Genomic DNA, 21,053 nt, shown 5'->3' with positions numbered 1-21,053 from the left:
CACCTTGTTACCTCCTGGCTTCCCTCCATTGCCTGACCCATTTTCTCACCTCCCGCTGCCATCGATAGCAGGAGCTAATAAGGCAATTAAAGCCTAATTAAAGGAGTCTTCAGATGATGTCGCTTATTTCTTTCTCTCTCTCCATCTACACGGACCAGTGCCACAACATTGAGAGGGAAAAAATATATCATGAAAGACTAGAAGTTTTTTTCTTCATTGCCTCTCACCTCAAGGTTGCTGGTTCTGTGTGTTTATCTAAGCGGCCCACTCGTCGTCCAGAATCAAAGCGCTCGGTACATGATGTCAGACGGGGTTACCGCGCTGCTCGGCATCCTGAATCAAAGTTGCGGATTAAAAAGGTTAGATAAAGGTGGCGGTGCAAGTCAGATCATTTATTTGGGAGATAGATTTGTCCATGGATTTATGTATGTCGTCGTGTACCAACGCAAGGGGTTGTTTGTACACTGAAACAAAATCTTTGGCCCTAAATTAAAAGGCCTTTAGAATGCATTAGCCTTGTGGTAATTACGAGAAACTCGATTCGGAGGAAGACGACGGCCAAGCTGGATGACTTAAGCTGCAATGCTAGTAAATGGACTGAGAGTTAATTTAGTGAGCCGGAGGGTGAAACAGCCGTCACTGAATGGGGACGGACGCGCCTCCATTTGCAATCTCGATACCCTCACTTTGCTTTTCAAGCCTTTCAATTACATCGCTATTGCTAGATTATTAGGGTTTTTTTTCCCTCTCAAGTGAGTCCTGTTTTTAAGGGTAACCATAAACAACTGCTCGTTTGGGTTCATTTCAACATAGTGATCAGGCTCAGTTTTAGGCAAGATTTGTTTTTAGTTTAGCACTTGGTGTGTATTTGAAGTTAAGATCCAAATGTGTGAGTGTGTTCGTGACTGCGCGTGGAGTGGGCGTGCATCGTGATGGCGCTGCCGTGACTCCCATCCTCTGGGAGCCAGATGGAGATGGAGCGAGCATCTACGCCCAACTCCAATTGACACGTCTTCACACAAAGATCTCAAACCGTCCGAATTCCTTCTTTCATTTTTACAAATCACTCACAAGTAAGGCTGGTTGTTTGACTTAATGACCCTGAGTTCAACCAAATCTCAAATGATCAAACTTCTCCAGGATAGACTCCAACTCAGCCAGGACCCTGAACAGAATTTTATGATGTAACTCGTTACTATGGTAACAATAGTGGCCCTGTGATTAGCACGGTAGATTGTTGGGAAGAATGTTCATATTGCGAAATGTCGGCACTAAGCCGGTAAGTGCTAACAGGCCGCCAGAGAAATAGCAGATGCCGTACAAATTGTTACCATCAAGCGAAGCTTTAAGAAATGACGTGCTCATAAATCTGGGAATCGACTTTCTGGAACATTCCCATTAACCACAAAAACAGCCACAAAACATTTACTAATCAATCTTTCATGCTTGTATACAAACATGAATTAGACTCTTTTTTTGCACCCCCCCGGTGATAAGTAGTCACTGAGAATTGCCTCGTTATTTTACAATCATTCTTTCATCACCTGGCATTTATGTGTCTGCTCCAATCCTGCTGAGTAGGTATTAGCTTGTTCCTCATTACTTTATAATTGCTGACTTTTTGTGCCCCCTCAACAAGAAATGAAAAATGCTGAGTAAGTCGCTTAAGCGTGGATTAAGTGTCACTCCTTGAAGTCCAATAGCCTGCCTTCCCTCGGCTCTGTTTTAGCTTGCAATCAAGTCGCATACGCGACATGCTTAGCAACATGCTTAGCAAAATTGCTTATTATTCTGTGTCAGGGCAAGGAACTTATTCATTTTAATCATATTTGCTCCGACTTGACCGAGCACGCAGGGGGTACTACTGATTGCTAACAAGCAGGATGGCTATTAGCTGGTGGTCAGTGCTAGCTAGTTTTCCACTAGCTTGAATCCTACTCAACATTATAATTAGCACCGTGAGTGACTATGACATGTCGCTTAGTTTTTTTATGAAGCTAAACCATTTTTTTTCTTTTTTATGTGAACTATATTTCGGATTTAAACTATTCCTATGGGCAATTCTAATGATTTTGTTGGTTCTCAACCCTGCTCTGTCTTTACTAATAGAGCTAAGTCAATAATTCATGTATGCGTACTACATTCCAATTTATTTATTTGTAAATCAGGCTGTGATGACGCAAACTTCCAGGCCAGCCCGGTGTGCGCTGCAAAGGCCAATCAAGCGATCACACAAAAGGGGTAAATTACCATATTCACAGTAACAAAATGGCTGCCTTAATTGCAGCTGTGTTCTTCACACCTCCTCATCACCATTTTCCTCTCCGCCAACAGCCCTTTTTTGTTATTCTTTTGCATTTCACTTCATTCCTACTCCAATCAGTCATCAGATGGCTATTGTGTGGATGCGGGAGGGGGTGTGAGAGCTTGCAGGGCTCGAACGAAGGCTGTCATCGTCGTGGCGCTGCACACAATGAGAATATCAGACCGGCACACTTGGCTTGTCAGTCTTTCTGTTTTGTCGCTCAAACGGTCCCCGTCGTGACAATTCTGTTTGTTTCTCGACATCTTTTGTGCAAAAGTTCATCTCCATTTTTCAGACGGCTCGCTTGTCACTTTGCAGTCCCTAAATTGTTCGTCTGTGAGCCAAGGAAACATAATAGTAACTCCAATTTGAAACCACAAGACAGCTCTGATAGTCCCATTATGCATTTATCGTCATAACTTTTAAATGATCAATTTCCAAGCTGAATGTGAAAAGGACTTTTTGTGGTAAAATTATCGCATTTTTCGGCAAAGAGTCAAGCAATTTGATCATTTTAAAAAATTGCTATTTGATATTATGGGGGATGTAATTAAAGGATAATTGAGCAAATGGTGTCAGAAAAGTTCCAGGACTTTTCTGCCATCATTACAAACAATCTCAGAGCCACGTTTGCCGTCTTCCATTGTTGCTCATAGTTTGTCTTTTCTCGTTTGCATTGCGTCAACGATGTAATGGCATCAGTCACGCTTGTGGGAAGAAGGAAGCTGTGAGCGCAAGAAGGGAAGGAAGGAGCTTGTAAAAGAGTCCCAGGTGGCTTACACAGTTGCGCATCGGAGTTAAACTGAGGTCTTGACTGCTGTACGGCAGAATTTCCATACAGCCGGAATACTCAACGCCAATTTGCCGCGAGGAGCAGCAAGAGGTTTTCTCTGTCGGCTTAAACCGATCCACCCCGTTGTTCAATAATTCAAATTTATATTTACTTTTAAATTGGACATGGCTCATAAAACAGCAACTAGGTGAGTTTTGCAGAAAACAGAATATAAAGCAAATTTGCAAATACTGAATACACTGTATCCATTGTTTTTATAAATGAACAATTTGTTCACGTGAGGGAGCTTCGTTACAAATTAAAGCTTCCTGTCACATTTTTTTACCCCAATTGTCATTAGCTAACGCTCAAATATGGATTTCTATGGTGCACTGACAGTGCTAAACACACTAACCCTGCTTGCCTCATAAACAATAAGCGATTCAACGTGCCTTGTTCCCACTGACACTTTAATAGTGTGATAAATTCAGTTAGGAAGATGTGATTTTAAAAAAAAAAAAAAAAAAAAAAAAAAAAAACAGCCCGAGGATATTTACAGCGCGCCGCAGCGACGCGACTTATTATTATGTATTGCAGATAGATCTAGTGGAAAACAACAACAAACATGCCGTAGCCTTTTTAAAATGTGAGGCTGAATTAACAGCGGTGCACTTTGTTGTGCTCAGATTGTGAGGCCTACATAAAAAAAGATATAAAAAAAAAACTGCCTCGTAATTAATAATCCTTGATGGGGCTTCTGGTGGCAAGCTAAAGGCTCATTAGCAGACGCTAACTAGTCCCTGGTAGCTGGAGATGTTGCTCTCTGATAAAGAATAGACTAATTGGCTTATTACATTCACAGGCAAAGCTCACCAGCGACCCGCACGCTGACCTCGTTTAAGGAGGTCACTGTTTAGAATACGTGTTGGCAAACTGAGGTCACGCTGTGGGAATTTTCTCGCATAATGCCCGGGCCCGATTCGAATCGTATGTCGTGGGCAATGGAAAGGTCTCCAAACAAAATAAATTGTGAGCTAAATAAAGGAGAGTGATGAAGAAAAAGAAATGACAGTGAGGTGTGGCTGACCCGAAAGAAAGTCTTTGACGCGGGGCCCACGTGCCGGGCGGCAGAGGTGCAGGACTGTGACACCAGAACTGAGGGCTGTGTCATCCATCACCGTGGCAACCCGGGGTGTCAGCGCCGCAAGCTTGGGGGACGTGGCGGCGGTGCCGGGGCAGATGGGAAGGGAGGACGAGACCCAGTACCTCCTTCAGCGCCAGTCTGAGGTAGGGAGGTGGGACGGAGGCCAGGATGAGCACACGACACACACACAAGGTAAAATAGAGGCTAAAATGTGTGTTGACCTTCGACCTTCACTGTCTCTGTGTCCACTCCGCAGACAAAACTGTCTGGAAGAAGAAGTGCAGCACATCCATCATCGCAACCCTCACTACTCTGCCGACAACCAAAGTCTGGCTCAAGTGCATGCATGGAAAAGAGAGAGAGAGAGACAGAGAAAGAAAGAGTGCGGGTGACTTTCTCAATATTTCAAACATTCCAAAAAAATGACCACAGAGGCTTGCTAGTGAATTAAATATATCATCAAGTACTGTAAGAGCAAATAAGCAATGGGTAGCATCCCGTTCAATTAAATTATATCGGTGATTCAACAGTTCATATAAAGCTGTTGCAGTTAAACCCAAGTCCCTCAGGTGCAACTATTTTTTTTTTCTTCTTCTCCCGAGTAATTACTTTTTGTTTAACTCCAAATAAACAACACGGCGCAGCATTCAATTACTCCCGTGTCAGATGTGCTTGCGTCACATAAACGGGAACGTAACACTTCATTTCATTTAAACGCGCTAAGTCAGTCGCCGTTAGATTGCAAGGGGGACATTAAAATGTAACTCAGTTTGTAGTCTGCGTGGGAAAAGCCAATCATCCCAGTGGAGAGCAACGCTGTGATATCACAAATTTCTTATAATCAAGTATTTCGCATTGAACCCACTCAAGAACAATTTACCCCAAAAAGTTACTGCATTTACTTAATTAACTTAAATGTATTTGGTGCCTTTTTTTGCAATCCTGCAGAACACTTAGTAGTAAAAAGAAAAAAAATGGAATTGGGAAGTTAAACACTGTGCAAAAGTAGGTGGCAAGCCCTGTGGAGAGCCTCCCAGCAACATCTAATGATAGATTCATCAGCTCTTCTACAACACTGCTTGTTCCAGCACATTTTAAACTGCGAGCAGCGACACTCTTTTTTTTTTTTTTTTTTGCATACAAATATGCAAATATGTTTTGAAGTCCCTGTGACACACTTTGAAATGCCGGGACTGTTCAATTCCACCATTTAGCACACTTGAGTTATTTGGCCAGAACATATTGGAGCACATGTTGCCAACAGACACAGAGAAATACTTGACAGTCCATTAAAGCTCTTCACAAATTCAACAGGCTCCATTAGTGCAAAACCAGGCTCAGGGCGGTTCATGTTTTTGTCTTTCTGGAAATTTCTCAAGGAGGCCAAGCGACACATTACGGATTGGTAGGCCACTAAATACAACAGCTAGGGGTGAGCAATTTTATTCCCTAAAGGGCGACAAGAAAATCTGGAATGATGGTTCAGGACCATGTTGCATAGTATATATATTTTTTTTGCAATGACTATTTGAATCCACACTTAATAAAAATTGCATGCAAGGCAAACAGAGTATGGGACAAACGACATAATGAGTTTGATTGATTGGTCCTCTTTGCTAATTGCATACAAAATGAAACCCATCTCCGGCTATTCCTGGGAGTGATTATAACACTTTGTGGGGCTAGGTGCTGGCTGAAGCATGAAAAGCTGTGAAGAAAATCTGCTTTTATTGCGACATTAGTATGTGGCTCGCATCCTGCTGATACGCTGCTAATTAGCCTCAAGCTCACGACGGGCACGGTTCCAATTAGTGGTCGATGTGCCCTTTTCAGTGCACAACAGTCATTCCCGTGTGTGTGTGCGTGTGTGTGTGTGTGTGTGTGCAGTGACAAGCGGCCAGTTCCGGAATGTCAGCAGAGAGGTGATTTTTTTTTTTTTTCCAGGGCTGCAAAGAAACAAGAGTGTCTGACGAGCCGATTTAAAATGAAGAATTTGGTATACAGGATTTTTTCCCCCAGAATGTTTTAGAAATACACTGTAATCTATCAGTTATTATTTTTTCTTTGCAAAACGTTGGATTTGACAGAACTATATCAATCCCTTGCTGTTAACTTGAGACTCGTAGCCAAATGCTAATTATAGCATCGCCTTGCACTGTTAATAAATTAAGTACAGAACCCCAATTGCAATCGATCTCAAGAGGAAAGTTTGTTTTAAAAGAAAGAAACACCACTGTGACACAAAACCTCAGAGATTTCCTGAGCTTTGCTTTTGCTCCTCTTCTTTATTCTCGTCAGTGGTAGGTCAGCTCATTTGTCTTGAGGCCTTCTCAGATGTCAGAGCAGAGCGTGGCTCAATCGATCAGGGAGACCAACTGCCCTTTATATGTGTGTTGCGTGTGTCTTTGTGTGTGAATTTTTTACCAAATAGCTGAGGCTAGGTACTACAAAAAGTGATATCAAGCAACTTTTTTTGTGTGAAGACTTTTTGGAGGACATTTGAGACCATCTGTTTGTGCCGTTTGGCAAGAGCACTGAGTAAAGACGCAGATTGCGAGGTTACCATCTCTTGCTAGTCATTATCCGGCTTGAGTAACATTTCTACTGATAGATTTTATTTTATACTTCTGTTTGACAACCCAATCCACGGACACAGCCGTAAGCGAAATGGATGTTTCGGACGACGGATCATGTTAGAACGTGGCAACATGAGAACAACTCCCTGGCAACTCTTGCGCTGATTGCCACTCATTGTGTCGATTTGAAGCCCATCCAGCAGCAGATGCACAGGAGGGGGAAAAGGGGGGGAAAAAAAAAAACAACTTCCTTGGAATAACTGATTTGGGTGATTGTGGCGCCTTGGCAAAAGGTATGCAGCCACTGAGTGCTTTCCAGATTAGAAATGTGGCAGGTGATGAGGCTGCAGGCAGCTCTTTCGCCCATCAAATCAGCCTGAGAGCTGCACAAAAATCAGGCTATGTGTGCAAGCCCCGCGGTGCAAATCACCACTGAAAATGAGAGCGGCTGACAAAGCGCCCATTGGATAGTCAACAATAATAACACGAGAGAGACAGAAAAGGCTGTAAAAGAAGAACAGAAACTATAAAACATATTTCAGTGTATTACTAAACACAGTTCAATGTTTTTGCGAAGACACCTAAAAAGGCAGCCTGGCCAATCACAGGACAGAACAACAATCTGATATCTTACTGGTTACAGTACTTAATGAATAATAATAAAAAAATACCAAGGCCTTAAATTTCCTTATAGACAGTTGAAGTTTCCTGCCAATCTAAACATAAAACAAAAAAAGCAAATAGAACAGAGAGAATAAAAAAAAAAATGTTTATATCCAAACCATCAGAAGAACTTTAACATGTGTAGTTTCACCTTTGACCACTAGATGGCAGCCCACCTATATTTAATTTGTGATGAAGTAAATAAATACACAATTTATTTTCTATAATTAGGTGGATTTATATCCTTAAAGTATTTGTACAATTTTTTTTAATTTTTCCTGCTCTCTGTTAATATTACACTGTATGTGTTTAAATGTGTGTGAATTATTTCAAAAGCTTGTTTGATGACATTAAAACCATAAGTTCCATTAATAATCATATAAAAACTTGCCAATGGGGCATTTCTGTATCGCTGATTTCACTTATGGATATGTAAGCCCTAGCATAGCAACAGTAACCAAGAAGGCAGAGTTTTAATGAAAGGCCAATTAAAGCAAATGCCTGCTGCCCTCAAATTGTCCGACATGTTGTTTCTGTTTGCTTTTTGCTTCAACTTCAGCGTGATGACAACAAAGGCACACAATCATGGTCACGCTCACTCAAACTTAAGTGGCAATAAGATGTTAAAGCTTTTCAGGTGAACATTATTTTGCCGTCCGTTATTGTTAAGGACATAAAGGAGCATCCATCCATCCATCCATCCATCCATCCATTTTCCGAACCGCTTAGTCCCCACGGGGGTCGCGGGCGTGCTGGAGCCTATCCCAGCCGTCATCGGGCAGTAGGCGGGGGACATTTTTGCATTTATTTTTTATGGTACTCGGTTGACTTTATAAAAATTGACAGGAATAAGGTTCGCCATCCCCGATCTAAAAGTTACCGCTACTCTTCCTATTGCTCAACTCATCAATGGCTACAGAAAGAGCCAAATCGATGGATACATTGTCAGCATTTAACACTCGGCACGATCCAAACATGATCCATTGATCCGTGCGTCTGTCGCGCTTTGTGTGGAACCGTGCCCGCTGACCAGTTGCTTACAACAAACAAATGCCGATAAGCCAATCGTCTCTGAGATTTTCATTTGTTTGGATCCTGAGTGGCTCTTCTCTTCAGGATAAAATCCAAACTGGCTTTTTTGTGCTTTATCATCAAATCGAAATGTATCTCACTGTAAGCCTGGAAAGCGGACTTTAACCCGATGATGATGTATATATTAGCGGTGTAACATAAAACGATTTGAATGGGTTTTGATATAATTGGATCATAACCCCACTTAATTGAATCGAGTTGAATCGTCTTTGAATCGAATCCCACCCCATGTCTCGAGATACGTCTTTTATTGGGGAGATGCTTGCCCCCTTATTCATGTTTAGTTTGTGTTGGCTGGCTGATTTTTTTTCTTAAATATTCATTTTAACAGTATAGAAAAAATGGACAATCTTAGCAGAGAATGTTCCACAGGAAGTTTCGAGCAAGGACAGATAAGCTGAGTGCCGCCACGTCCAGTGGACAGTGAAGCCAGTCCGGGCATAACTACAGGTGCTTTAATTAGAAACTAAATAATGAAACAGAATGGCGTGCGCCTGGAGCGTAAAAAATAGAAGCGGCGAGCAGACGGCGGCTGGAGAAAATGGTTCTTAATCTTCACTTTGCGCCTTGAAGCATGTTAGGTTTTTAATGAACGAATGGAAAGCAATCACCAACGGTGGCGCATTCATTGTGCGGCGCGACGACTGACCTTTTGCATTTTTAGCAAAATTTGGAAAATGACATTGCTTTAGCTTATTTTCTTCTACCTGTGAGGTTTGCCCTTCATCTGACAACCCCGGTAACGGTTCACCAAACGTTCCTGACATTGAGCTGGCGGCTCGACGTGATTTTGTTTTCTCCCCCCCACCGTGCCATTTCCAATTTTAATAGAAGTGCCTCTCTGTTCACCTGTGTTGAGAATTAAAATGGACTCGTTGATGGGTTGGAGGTGCCCGAGCGTTCATGGTTGAGTAGCCTCTCATTTCAAAGGCTCTCCAGCTTGAAGGTGAAGAGTGCAATGGCGATGTGAACTCCTCCAAATGACTTGTAAGAGTTGTTGTTGCTCTTGTTTAAGGTGAGTGGGACTCACACCAAGTCAGTTGGAGCTCTTGCAAAATTGAAAAAAAAACTTACATATTCACTGTTTCTGTTCTCAGGTCAAAATCAAGTGAAAAATATTCAAGCAACTTTTATATTAATGACAAAAACTGATTTGAGTTCATGAGGTGAGTCAGTTTAATGCTAAAAAAAATTACACATCATGTCTGTCCTTGGCCAGAAATGGGCACAAACAAGCCGAAAGGCAGTAAAATCGAACGATGCCTCGGGGGTTATTATATTTAACATGATGTTGGGTAAATGGTAATATAAATCTATTAAAAATAAAAATAACTATATAGGCACTAAATTGGAAGTGCAATATAAATCCAGCAGGAGAGAGTTGAAATCATGTCCACTTTTAGGAGTCATTAAAGGAAAGGTTGCGTTGCGTGCAAGCTTTTCAAGCAATATTATTAAAAAAAAAAAAAAACATGTGTTTATGATGTTAACATTCTGACACATGCTAGGCTCTAATGAGGAGCAAAACCGGCCGTCCACTCACAACTCGTAAATATGGAAAAATAAGCATCTTTTCAAGTGTTCAGGTCAACCTGGGCTCAGTTGCAGATTTGGCAGCGTCAAAAATATATTAAATGTCATTCTTCAACTATTTTAAAATGTTCTGTTGTACGGGTGCTCCAAAGGTTAGCCATGTTTAAGCTATTCTCGATCAAAATAGATTTTTTGTATGTTAAACGACAGTTGTGCTAATAATTCACAGTCCGTCTCCCATTTGCTAACAACTGGATTATTATTTTTTTTTGCTGCTTGCGTGCGTGCATTAGTGTGGTCCTAAATTAGCATGTGCCAGTCTTGAGGGCCTCACGCTCGTCATTCATGGCCGATTAAACCCGACCGGTCAGTCAGGCGGCGCGCGGCCTCCGATTGCATTCAAGCTTGCTCGGAGACACGTTTAACCAGAGGCTAAATAGTTGCCACCCTTTGCTATTAATGAGCACTGACATGACTCCTTTACATTTAGCTAAAACGGAATCACTCATTTCTATTATGAGACTCGCTTGAAACAAATACAAAAGTAGTGCTGTTTCTGTTGTGTCAGCACTTTTAGTATGACAAGGGGGACAAAGTGCAAGTCTGCTGTAAAATATCATTTTTGTTTGGCTGGAGCAAAGTTTGATCAATTTACCATGAGCAACATTAGCTTGTCATCACCTCGCAACCTATTTTGCTAAAAGATTACAAAAAAAAAATCTATAAAGCAAGATTATTTTTCACTCATTTCTCTTTTCTTTCATTTCTTCTTCTGCACTTTTATTTGACGCTCCATCTCCGTGGAGTAGATTGCAATTCGAGGCCTCGGCGGGAGGCTGGACAAGCGTATTAAGGCGAGCGAAATAACAAAGCGGCATGAAGGCAGGTGTTATGCGTGAAAAAGTGGTGACCGAGTTGGTGTACGTGGCGCAATGGTAAATCGGGAGATATCAAGATGCCGTATCGGTGGCAGCAGGAGCTTAGTGTTGACGCAGCAGGAGGCTTGCGGACGGGAAATCGTGTTAGGGAGTATCACGCTGTCACAAATCACATTGCCAACTCCTGCCTGCGATTGAAGCGCCAACCTTCTGCTATCCAACCCGCTTCCTTTTCCGAGACATTCCTGGTCACATCGAAGAGCGATGGACGAGGTCGCCCAAAATGGCAGAAGAGGGATTAGCGGACCGGCGGTGGGATCGAGAGGCCTCCCCGCTGCGGAGGAGCAGCTGGTCAGCAGGTTGGTACGGTCCGACTCCATCTGCCGGTCACCCGCTGCACCTGACCCGGGACACTATTGCCAACTCGCTGCCTTTTTGCAGATTTATGTCGTTAAATATGGATTTTGACACTTGATCAGAATCCAGTTGTGGGCAGATGGAGCAGTTGTGAAAACAGAATGATTTTGGCCGCCTTAGTTTGAATGTGTGAGGAGCAAGAACGCCAGCTGTAATGTACGATTCAAGATCTACGTACATTGATGCCAAAATAGATAGAAATTCAGACAAAATAAACATAATCATTGAGGTATTTGTTACTAATTGAGTTCTGATGCTCAGATAAATGTCCCTGACATGTTCTTTGTCATAGTGAAATAGAAAGACCATTGTGGCACTATCGTTAGCTAGCAGGCTAGCCATTTTTGCGCTAAATTATGCTAACCAACCACACATTCAGTGTGTGATCAACTTTCTATACTATTTATTTATTTTTTGACCCTCCACAGGTTCTTTTGGATTAAAAAAAAAACGCAGTCTTTTGGGGTATTCTAGCAGCAAAACCTCAAACTAGAAGCTTTTGTCATCATTTCAACTCAGGTCAGTGGAAGCTACTCATGCTAATCCCACCAGGCCGTACCCTCGCGTCTTAAACATTATATTGGGTTAGAAGGATTGACATGGCAGACAAACTACAAAATCAACAGAATAAACTGTTGGTAATATTTTTAGTATCTCAAAGCACTAGTGTATTTTCTGTGACTACCGTACAGTGATGAACTGCACGGCAACAGGGTCTTCTATACCATTTGAGGGAAATAAGCTTCCGTCAAAATCCAGTTATGTGCCGCATGTTATTTTCTCATATATAATAGAACCAAGCCGACTTTTGATTTCTTTGCCTCCTCTTCATCTCATTGTGCCCTGCTGTGCCACCACGTCTCCTCGCGTTGTTTCATCTTCCACTTCTGCTTTTTCAATTGTCATTGATGATACACCCGCTCGCATCAACTTCCTGTAATGGGCCTCAAAAGTCTGCACTTGCCAAAAAGAAACAAACTTTAGCTTCAATCGTCATATAAAGTCTGATGAAGAAAGATCACAGCAGAAGTGGAACATAATTGCAGGACCCTGGTTGACTTCCAAGTTCATTGAAAATTTTCCAGAATAAATTTTGCCACCCGTCCGTCATCTCTAAATGACATTTTGTCAAGACTATTTTAGGATGTCAGTAAATTTCACCATATGGTATGACAGTGTGAGAAAGCGTCGCAGCAATCAGACAAGACTAAGCCCAGGATAAAAGTTTAAATGTATTTTCAAGTCCCTCGTTAAATGTGCATCTTTGAAAAGACTATTTGGGAGCTTTCCAAGAAATGCTTTTCCCCCAAACCTTCAATCAGCCCACTTCTGTCACAACTTCCTGTTTTATGCCTCGTCTTTACCCGAGTCAGCGAGCGAAAACAAAATGTATTTAGTTTTTTTATTCAACCTCAACTCCAGACGACGTTGCATTTGTTTTTTTTTGCTGCCGAATGTCTCTGACAGCTGTTATGGGGTTCCTGTCAAAGAAAAAAAAAATACATTTCTCTCTCCCCCCAAAACAGTCACGAGAACAAGACGGGAATAAACAGAAGCTAGAGTGGAGGTACGATCCGCTCCAGAGAGCCAGGCAGGCGTTTGGAAAGGTTAAACATTCCGAATAGATTTATTTTTTTTTTTCGCCCACTGCTCCTTTATGTTTTTGAATGTTGAGTTTTGGGGCTTATTAAACCCAAATGAATCATCTTTGTTAAAATGTACATTTAGATAAATTTAGGAAACCAACATTTAATTGTATAGCCATGCCGAACACACAGATGTACCAAAAATTCTCATGGAGCCATGCTAAAAAGACACATCCTGTAAATTCTCCAATTTTGGTTTAAAGCAGCCATTTTATGGTCGATTAGGCCATTTCCTGAAGAGGAACTTGCCCTTGAGATTAGTCCATTTGCTACCAAACTTGAACAACATTTACGAGACAGATGAGTAATTCGCGACAGCAAAAAATTTTGAGTATTCAGCATTGCATGTGAGCCGAGCATGGCAGCAAAATTTGACGACTCGTCATAAAACTCACTTCCACAAGGTCAGGGTTGGACCAAATGTCTTGTGTGTGATGAAGGTTCTGATAAGAATCACAGGCTGCCGCTACTTGCCGTAACTCCTTATTAAAGGACGACACTTAGTATGAGGCCTGGCATAGCCGATGAATATTTATACACAATGTAAGATTTGTCTGCAGATTATTATGCGTATGGTTTAATGATATCAGTGGACTAATGATGCCCCAAAGAAATCGTAGCTACAGGCATATGCAAATATGCCAACAGAAGAGCCATGTGTCTATGGTAACAATAAGAAAAGATGAAAATCAGAGGGTGTCTGTAGATGACAAGTGATTGCTAAAATATTTAAGTAGCACGTGTTGAGAAGAACTGAATAACAATAAACAAGATTATAACGGACCGTGATGATGATACAAACAATCTGCTGATCCGACGAAACGGATGACTTGCGTTTTCGTCGTGCCTTCCTGGCATTTAATGTGCTGTCGCATCACCTTCCGCTAATGAACTTAAAGCGAGACCGTCAGGGACGTGACCAAACTTGATAGCCAGCTCGGAACGAGCGCAACCGCAAAGGGGGTGGAAAGGTCACGCGTTGTCCAAGATGCTCGCTAATGATGCTGCTAACTGCCTAAATAAAAAGGGGGAGGGTTGGTGCTGACGCCGAGAGTAAAACGAAAACAAAACAGAGAATTAGCTGTAGCCTCCAACTGCCTCTAATTTTCACTTCCAATTTCATTGTATTTTCTTGCAAAGAGGATGAACACACCGTTTTGTAATTGACAGAGACTCTCCACACTTGGCTTTTTGTGAAATGTACAGTAATATTTGAACGCACACTACATACTGTATTGGTATGGCTGGATTTTTTAGCAATGCTGCACTGAGTGCCCATGTTGATATCCAAAAAAAATCTGATCTTTCCTCGGAACATAATCCACAGCGCGTTTGCCTATCAATGGCCTTCTGTGGTTTGGGAGCGTTTGTTTGTGTCGCCCTGGCAAATCGTCTTCCTGTCGTAGCCCCCTGATGATTTTCTTCCTCCGTGCATTCATTAACCCGCAACCACTTCCTCCGTCTGCGCACCCCTCTGACCTCCTTCTATTCTTCCTCTTGGCTTCCGTTCGCTTTGGCTGGTGTGAAACAGGAAGCGAGGCGTCGCGGGATGCCAGCATAGACACACACACACACACACACACACACTGGAAATGGGCGCCTGCAGGGATCTGTATGGCCTCTCAGATGCCCACAAAAGGGACGTGGACCCTTGAAAAACAATGGTTCTCTATATTCAAACATGCTCAGATGTGCCAGCAGTGGCCACCTGACCATTAAAAACACCCACACACACCCACACACACACACATACTGTCACTGTCCTGTATGAGACAGGGTCGGCCCCACAAAAAAATTCTTATTTCAGCAAGAACAAAACCATGTCACAGAGATTTTAAAATATGGGGGGAAAAAATATATAATATGTCTCCTTAAAATATGCTAATCAAATTTTCTGAGACGCTGCGGTGGCACACAAAGCGCATCTCAATTTGCACGGCGTTTAAAATGTCAAGTTGTTTGTTCATTTTCAAAGCGAAGCCAACCATTTGCTTAATTCGCCGCATGCTCTTTTGGTCACGTCGCAGCCGGCAGCTGACAATGACGTTTAATGCCAGCTGCAAACGTGAGGCAGATCTCTTTTTTTATCCATTTGTGTCAACCTCTACACTATTTCTATGTTGTGTGTGTGATGAATTTGATGTTTTGCGAGGATTTGTCAGGTCCAAAAAGCAGCCGCGTGAGGATTGATAGGGGTTATCGTTTGAGAACACATCATTCATCAAGACTTGACAAATCCATATCTGACAAAAAAAAACATCACCATCGTCACAAAGGGTCACGTCGACCCTGCATGCGTGCGTGTTTCAATCCTGATGAAATCGGAGGCACGTTTGTGTGTGTGTGTGTGTGTGTGTGTGTGTGCAGTCAGGCCGGCGGTGTGGTCGGGTCTCCATTTGGACGGCGAGGCGGATTGACAGCGGCGGATTGGACAATATTTATCTACAACTCCACTGAGGAAAATAGTTTGTCCCCGGTGACATTTTCATCGATTGCAACATGTATCCCGCAACAACTGAAAAATGTCTAATCTCATGACTTGCGTTCTCCGTCTGGGTCAGGATGTCTGCTGGACAGGATATTCTCACTTTCACACATGGATCCATTTTTCCATATCTGATTAAGTCACTGAAAAGTTTCTATTTTCAGGACGATACGTAATGAGCAAAATTTGCGTTAAACTCACCATCATAAATACATCGAAAATAATTTAAGTAAAGCCTAAAAAAAACCAATGTGGCTAAAAAATGTCAATCTGGTGTTAAGCCCCGCCCACCCCGTCGACACATCTGTTAGTCAATGCCCCCCCATGAGGAAAATGTCTCACTGGATTCGAAGGTAAATGCCAAACAGATGTGGCTGCGGTCATGTGAGCACAAAATTTTAATCTTTTCAAATACCAATTGTGTTTGCCAAAAGGATCTTTGGTGACTTATCGAGAAGTGTCTTACGTAATGGGAGTGGATATTTTATATCATTATATATGTCAGACTTTGGTATTGCTATCAGCTTTTTTTTTTTGCGTGGGGGGGGTCTACCAGGGGGGTTCCCAGCAGCGCCGCCGCAGGCCCATCTGTTCTCCATTGGCGCGCTGACCCACACCGCAGCTGCCCTGTCACAACATTGTTATTTAAAGATACAGCGCAACCTGCCATTTGCAAAGCAGTCGCCCGAGGAGCTTGATTAAGATGGCGGCCTTGCCACGGCAATTGTAATGAATCTACGCTCATCGACATTACTTACTGTAAGTCCGCATTGATCTGCTGGACTCCCTGAGAGACAAAGATGTAGGAGGCCAGCGGGATTGAGGATTTGTATTCATTTTGTGCGTGTTGCAACTCAGTGGGTCAAGGTCAGGAAGTTAAACTTGATCAGAAGCACTGACCTATATTTACATTTCTTCAGGTTGTACTGTGAGCGTTTTTTCATTTATTTATTTATGAGTCAGATTTTGGCTTTTATGTGCTATATTCCACAATATTACCAATGTAAATGTTGATTTTATCATTTAAGTGCGGGAGATTATTCATAGATTTCCGTCTCTAAACTGTCCTTCACATCTCAGTGGAGATATTTTGGCTCAGTAAAAAATTGAAATCGCAAAGTAAATCCTTTGATGCTTGGCTGAAATCAAGTCTTTTGAGGTCAGAAACGACGACAATTTGGAAGCATATTATTCTGGAAGATTTTTTCGTCCTACTCCAAATTGCTGAACTTTCTAAGCGCTCTAACTTCCAGGCAGCTTTGTACAAAGTCTCCGGAATGTGATGTCATGGCCTCATTTGACTTCAATGCTACACTCAGTTCGTCTGTGGATGAATCCCCACGAAAATATCCTCATTCAGGGAAAAAAAAAAACAGGCAGGGAGTAAAAACGAGCAGCGAGACGGTTTCTCCGCCCTGTAACAAATGATTGCATTTTATTGTCTTTCTCCAGCCATTTCCTTTCTTGCCTCCGAGTCATTGGTGACCTAAACTACCTTAAACGTCATCGGACTCAAATAATCAGTGACTGATGCGGACTGTAAGGTGAAAGCGTCTCCCCTCGGGAGGTCTCCCGCTTGCTTATTTCAGGCAGGTTTTTTTTTTTTAATGTTTTATTGACAGGTTAGCGACAGTGCAGAGACTACTCTGAAAAGGAGCCACTGTGCTTATCTATGGAACATTAGAGGGCATGAATATAGATTTTTTTTTCTCCATTCCTTCCACCTGGCTTGTGTGTGTAGTTGTGTTTGTGTGTTTTGCCCTGACTCACCTTCTCCTTTTGAGTCCATTCTTGCAATAATCACAGCCACCATTCATATTGGATTTCGCTATTCTGTGAAGGTGACAAGGGCAAGGCGTATAGAAAGAAAGTCAAAAAAACAAAGGAAGAAAAACAATATTGGTGCTTTGCAAAAGACAGAGAAACATCGGCGGAAAGAACTGACCGACCGTCTCTTCCCCGCATTGATTCCCGGCGACAAAGATGGCGAGAGGGGTAGTATGAGGTGAAACTAAAGAAATACCCGACAAAAACGTGGCGAGCGCGGTGAAGCAAAACCTCAAGGGCGAGGGCGTAGTTGAGAAGAGGTCGAAAGAAAATTCACTCCACTGAATACTCAAGACAAGCTAGCGTGTGTTTGTGCATCCTTCAAGCAAGATTGCAGGCCTGCTGCGAAGGGCTCAATAATGAGGGGGAAATCGATAGACGAGTCTTCAAAAAAAGGAAGAAAAGAAAAATTGCAGGTTGCAAGGTTCCACCAAACAGCGCAGTATATCTCACAAGAAGAGATCTTTCGACAAATACCAACTACAATAACAACTTATAACATAAAATATCATATGGCGTTCCACAGGGTTCCATTTTAGGGCCCCTGCTGTTTTAATTGTATTTTCTCTTTGACGAAAGCATGGTGTTTCTTTTTAAATACGTCCTGCAAGGCAAAAAGTACACAAACGTATGAAATATAAATCTTGGGGTTTGTTCAGGGCGGCTGCACTATTACCTTTCTTAGCCAAAACAACTTTTGGTTCAGAAATATTGATATATATTTTTGTGCCAATGAGATTCCATGATGTCACGGCATTGCCTCAGTGCGCTTAGATTGCTTTGATGTCATCGTTATTGCTTTTGAAACGTATATGCGGAGCTCCGCTTACTTTCACTGGGAGCGCTGCAGTTTAATTGCAACCATGTGCCTGCGCTACGAGCTCGTAGCCATCAATAACCAGCTTTGTAACAAAAAGACAGCACAAATACAAATCACATTTAGACAAGAGGAGTGAAAGTACATGACATTTCGTTAGAAACTGAGTAATTCCTAGCTGGGCCACATGTTCAGGTTTACCCAGAAACAGGTGGAGAGGAAGTCGGGTTGTGGGAATCATTTCCCGTCTTGTCCAAGTTATTGATGACTAGTGGGAAGGCCGATTCGCTGCTTTCTAGTTCCATGTCTTGATTCCATATTCACTTGTAAGGTACTTGGGGAATGTCTTGCCAGTGAGAACATCGGAACTTTAGTCCCAACACTTTGGAAGCAGCAGATTTTTGGTTCTGTAGATTGCTACATTTCTAAGTCTGTCAGAAAAGTTCCAGGACTGGTGTCACAAAAGAGATTTCCCAGGATTCTCTGGTGTCTCCTTGATGGGTCCATTTGAAAGATGGAGATTCCCAGAAGAACTCATTTCTCCTGATGACACCACAATAAGTGTCGACTTTTTGTTCGTTAAGTTTTAACCCTCAAGACTATAAGCTCACTGCCATCCGCTGGCTTTTCCTCCAGTGGAAGCCATTACAGCGACTTTCTCTAAGCGCTTTAGGCTAATTAATTTATGGCACGGCACTGTGACATCCTTTCAGCAATTACAATGTGGTCAAGTCGTTCTTAACTCAATTCATTCAGGTTTTTTGGGGACACGCAGAGGCAAGTCGAGGCCTCTGGAGAACCACAAAGCCATGAGTGCTAATGTGTGCAGGAGGACAGTTTTAGAAACATAACCTGTGTCACTAGTAGCCATTTAATATTTTTTTTCTATATATGTATGTGTGTGTGAATTTCTGCATTTACAGAGCATGCACGTAAGAAGGGCGGGAGAAACAAGTTGCAGCGTAATGGAAGTATTCAGAGCTAACAACATTTTAAAAATATGGCCCGTAAAAAAAATGTTTGCTTACCAATGCTGCAGTTACGGCATTACTCCCACAGGCGAGTCTTTTTCCTCACTTGTTGTGCAGAGCGCCGTCCGCAGACTTTGCGGTAATTAAAGCTGGATGGAGCCCTATCAAGTAAAGCCGCTTATGTTTAATGCAGTCGGCCATGCAGACGGACGAGGGTGACGGTAGAGGGTGGGGGAGATGGCACGCCGCCTTTGCACATATAATCCCCCCCCCCCCCCCCGTCCTTCCCTTGTGTCCACATGGGAGAGGGATGGAAAGTGGATGTGGGGTGTGAGGGGGAAGTTGTCACGCTCTGGTATTCAGAGAAGTTAAAAAGCATTTGATCGTGTGTGTGTGTGTGTGTGTTGGGGGGGGGATTTCTGAGAGGGATTTGGTTCATGGATAGACTTCATTGGGCAACGCCATTGTGCAAAACGCTTTGTGTTGCACAGATCGGCTACAGTAAGTAGAGCGACCATGCCACTTAAACACAAGTATACACACACTTAAAAAACACACACTTGTTTGTTGACATGGCTAGAATGTGAGGTAATCACAAAATAAAAATGTGAATCCCCCAACATCCTTACCTGCGGCACCATTCCCATGATGTGCCCCTAATGAGCCAGGGAAGCTTGCCCTCAACATTTACGCCAACCTGAACACTTGAGAGGATTTTTTTTTTTCAAATACCGAGTCGTCTTTGATGCTATCCTCTCACTTTTTCGGTGGAATATTTGATATTCCTTCCCTAGTGCGTTTGATCCGTGAGCTCAGTATTAAACTACCCCGGGGATCAATAACACCCGCCTGGTCAATTCATTAGAAGCGGGCAGTGATTAATTAAGCTGTCCCGGCCATCGGAAGGCAGGAATTAACAGTTAAAAGAAGAAGGCGGGTGGCGAAACGTGAAGCTCGGATGGGAGGTCGACGTGTCCTTGAAAGGGGCGAGGACGTCTGACGGGTTAGCCGTTGGCAAACCCTTACACTGAATTTATTGCATTGTCTTCAGCTGTCCTCAACAGATGGATCAAAAATGTAAAAAAAAACAACTGGTGTGATATTTGGTGTACCCAAATAAGTCATCATTTCCTTGACGTCAACGCGGTCTTCTCAGCACAAGCCGGTTTCAAGCTAGCACAAAGGTGCACGCGTCAGCGCTATGACATTAGCATAAAGCTGAAGGGATCCAAATTACGGGCCCTTTCAAAGCCTCGCCAGCCAAATTGGGGAGAAATTACGAGGTGGCTGTCGCAGAGGGCTGACGCCTGCATAATTGCAGCGTGCGGCCTCGCTTGGAACACTGAAGACGAGCGGGAGGAAGCGGCGGCGGTGATGCATCTCCACTGATTGCTGCTATTTAGCTCCTTCATCGTGATTGCGCTCACGCCGCCCAGGTGACAGGTAGCTGTTAATCCTTTCACGTGGCTCCTTTGTCTTTCCGCCGAGGCGGGCGCGTCTTGTCAACTCGACGCAAAGTCAAAGTGCTTCATTTGGACCGCGACAATAGGAGATGAACCACTAAACGAGTCCGTGGCGGTGTTTGTCGGTTAAGAATGCAAACGGTCGTTCGCAAAATACAAATACTTTGTGACTGCCTCAGTCCTTTTGTTCCAATATGTTCCAGATTCATTTTGAACAGGGCCAAGAATATCACGATTACACAAATAGGATGATTTTGGTTAGAGTGGATGGAGCGCATCCTCACATGATGGCGCAGGACAAAGAGACAGGATATAGTTGTAAGTGCTGGCAGAATGTTTTAAATAATAAAGGCACATAAAATAGAACCTTCATGAATAGACTATTATGGAGACGTGAATGGAGGCTTTTTTCGCTTTCTGCCTTTTGCCTACGGTAAAAACCTACCCCCCCTAAAAACACTGAG

The sequence above is a fragment of the Syngnathus acus genome, chromosome 22 (assembly GCF_901709675.1).
Source record: "Syngnathus acus chromosome 22, fSynAcu1.2, whole genome shotgun sequence".
In the NCBI taxonomy this organism is placed as follows: Eukaryota; Metazoa; Chordata; class Actinopteri; order Syngnathiformes; family Syngnathidae; genus Syngnathus; species Syngnathus acus.
Note: the sequence above shows the minus strand (reverse complement) of the source record.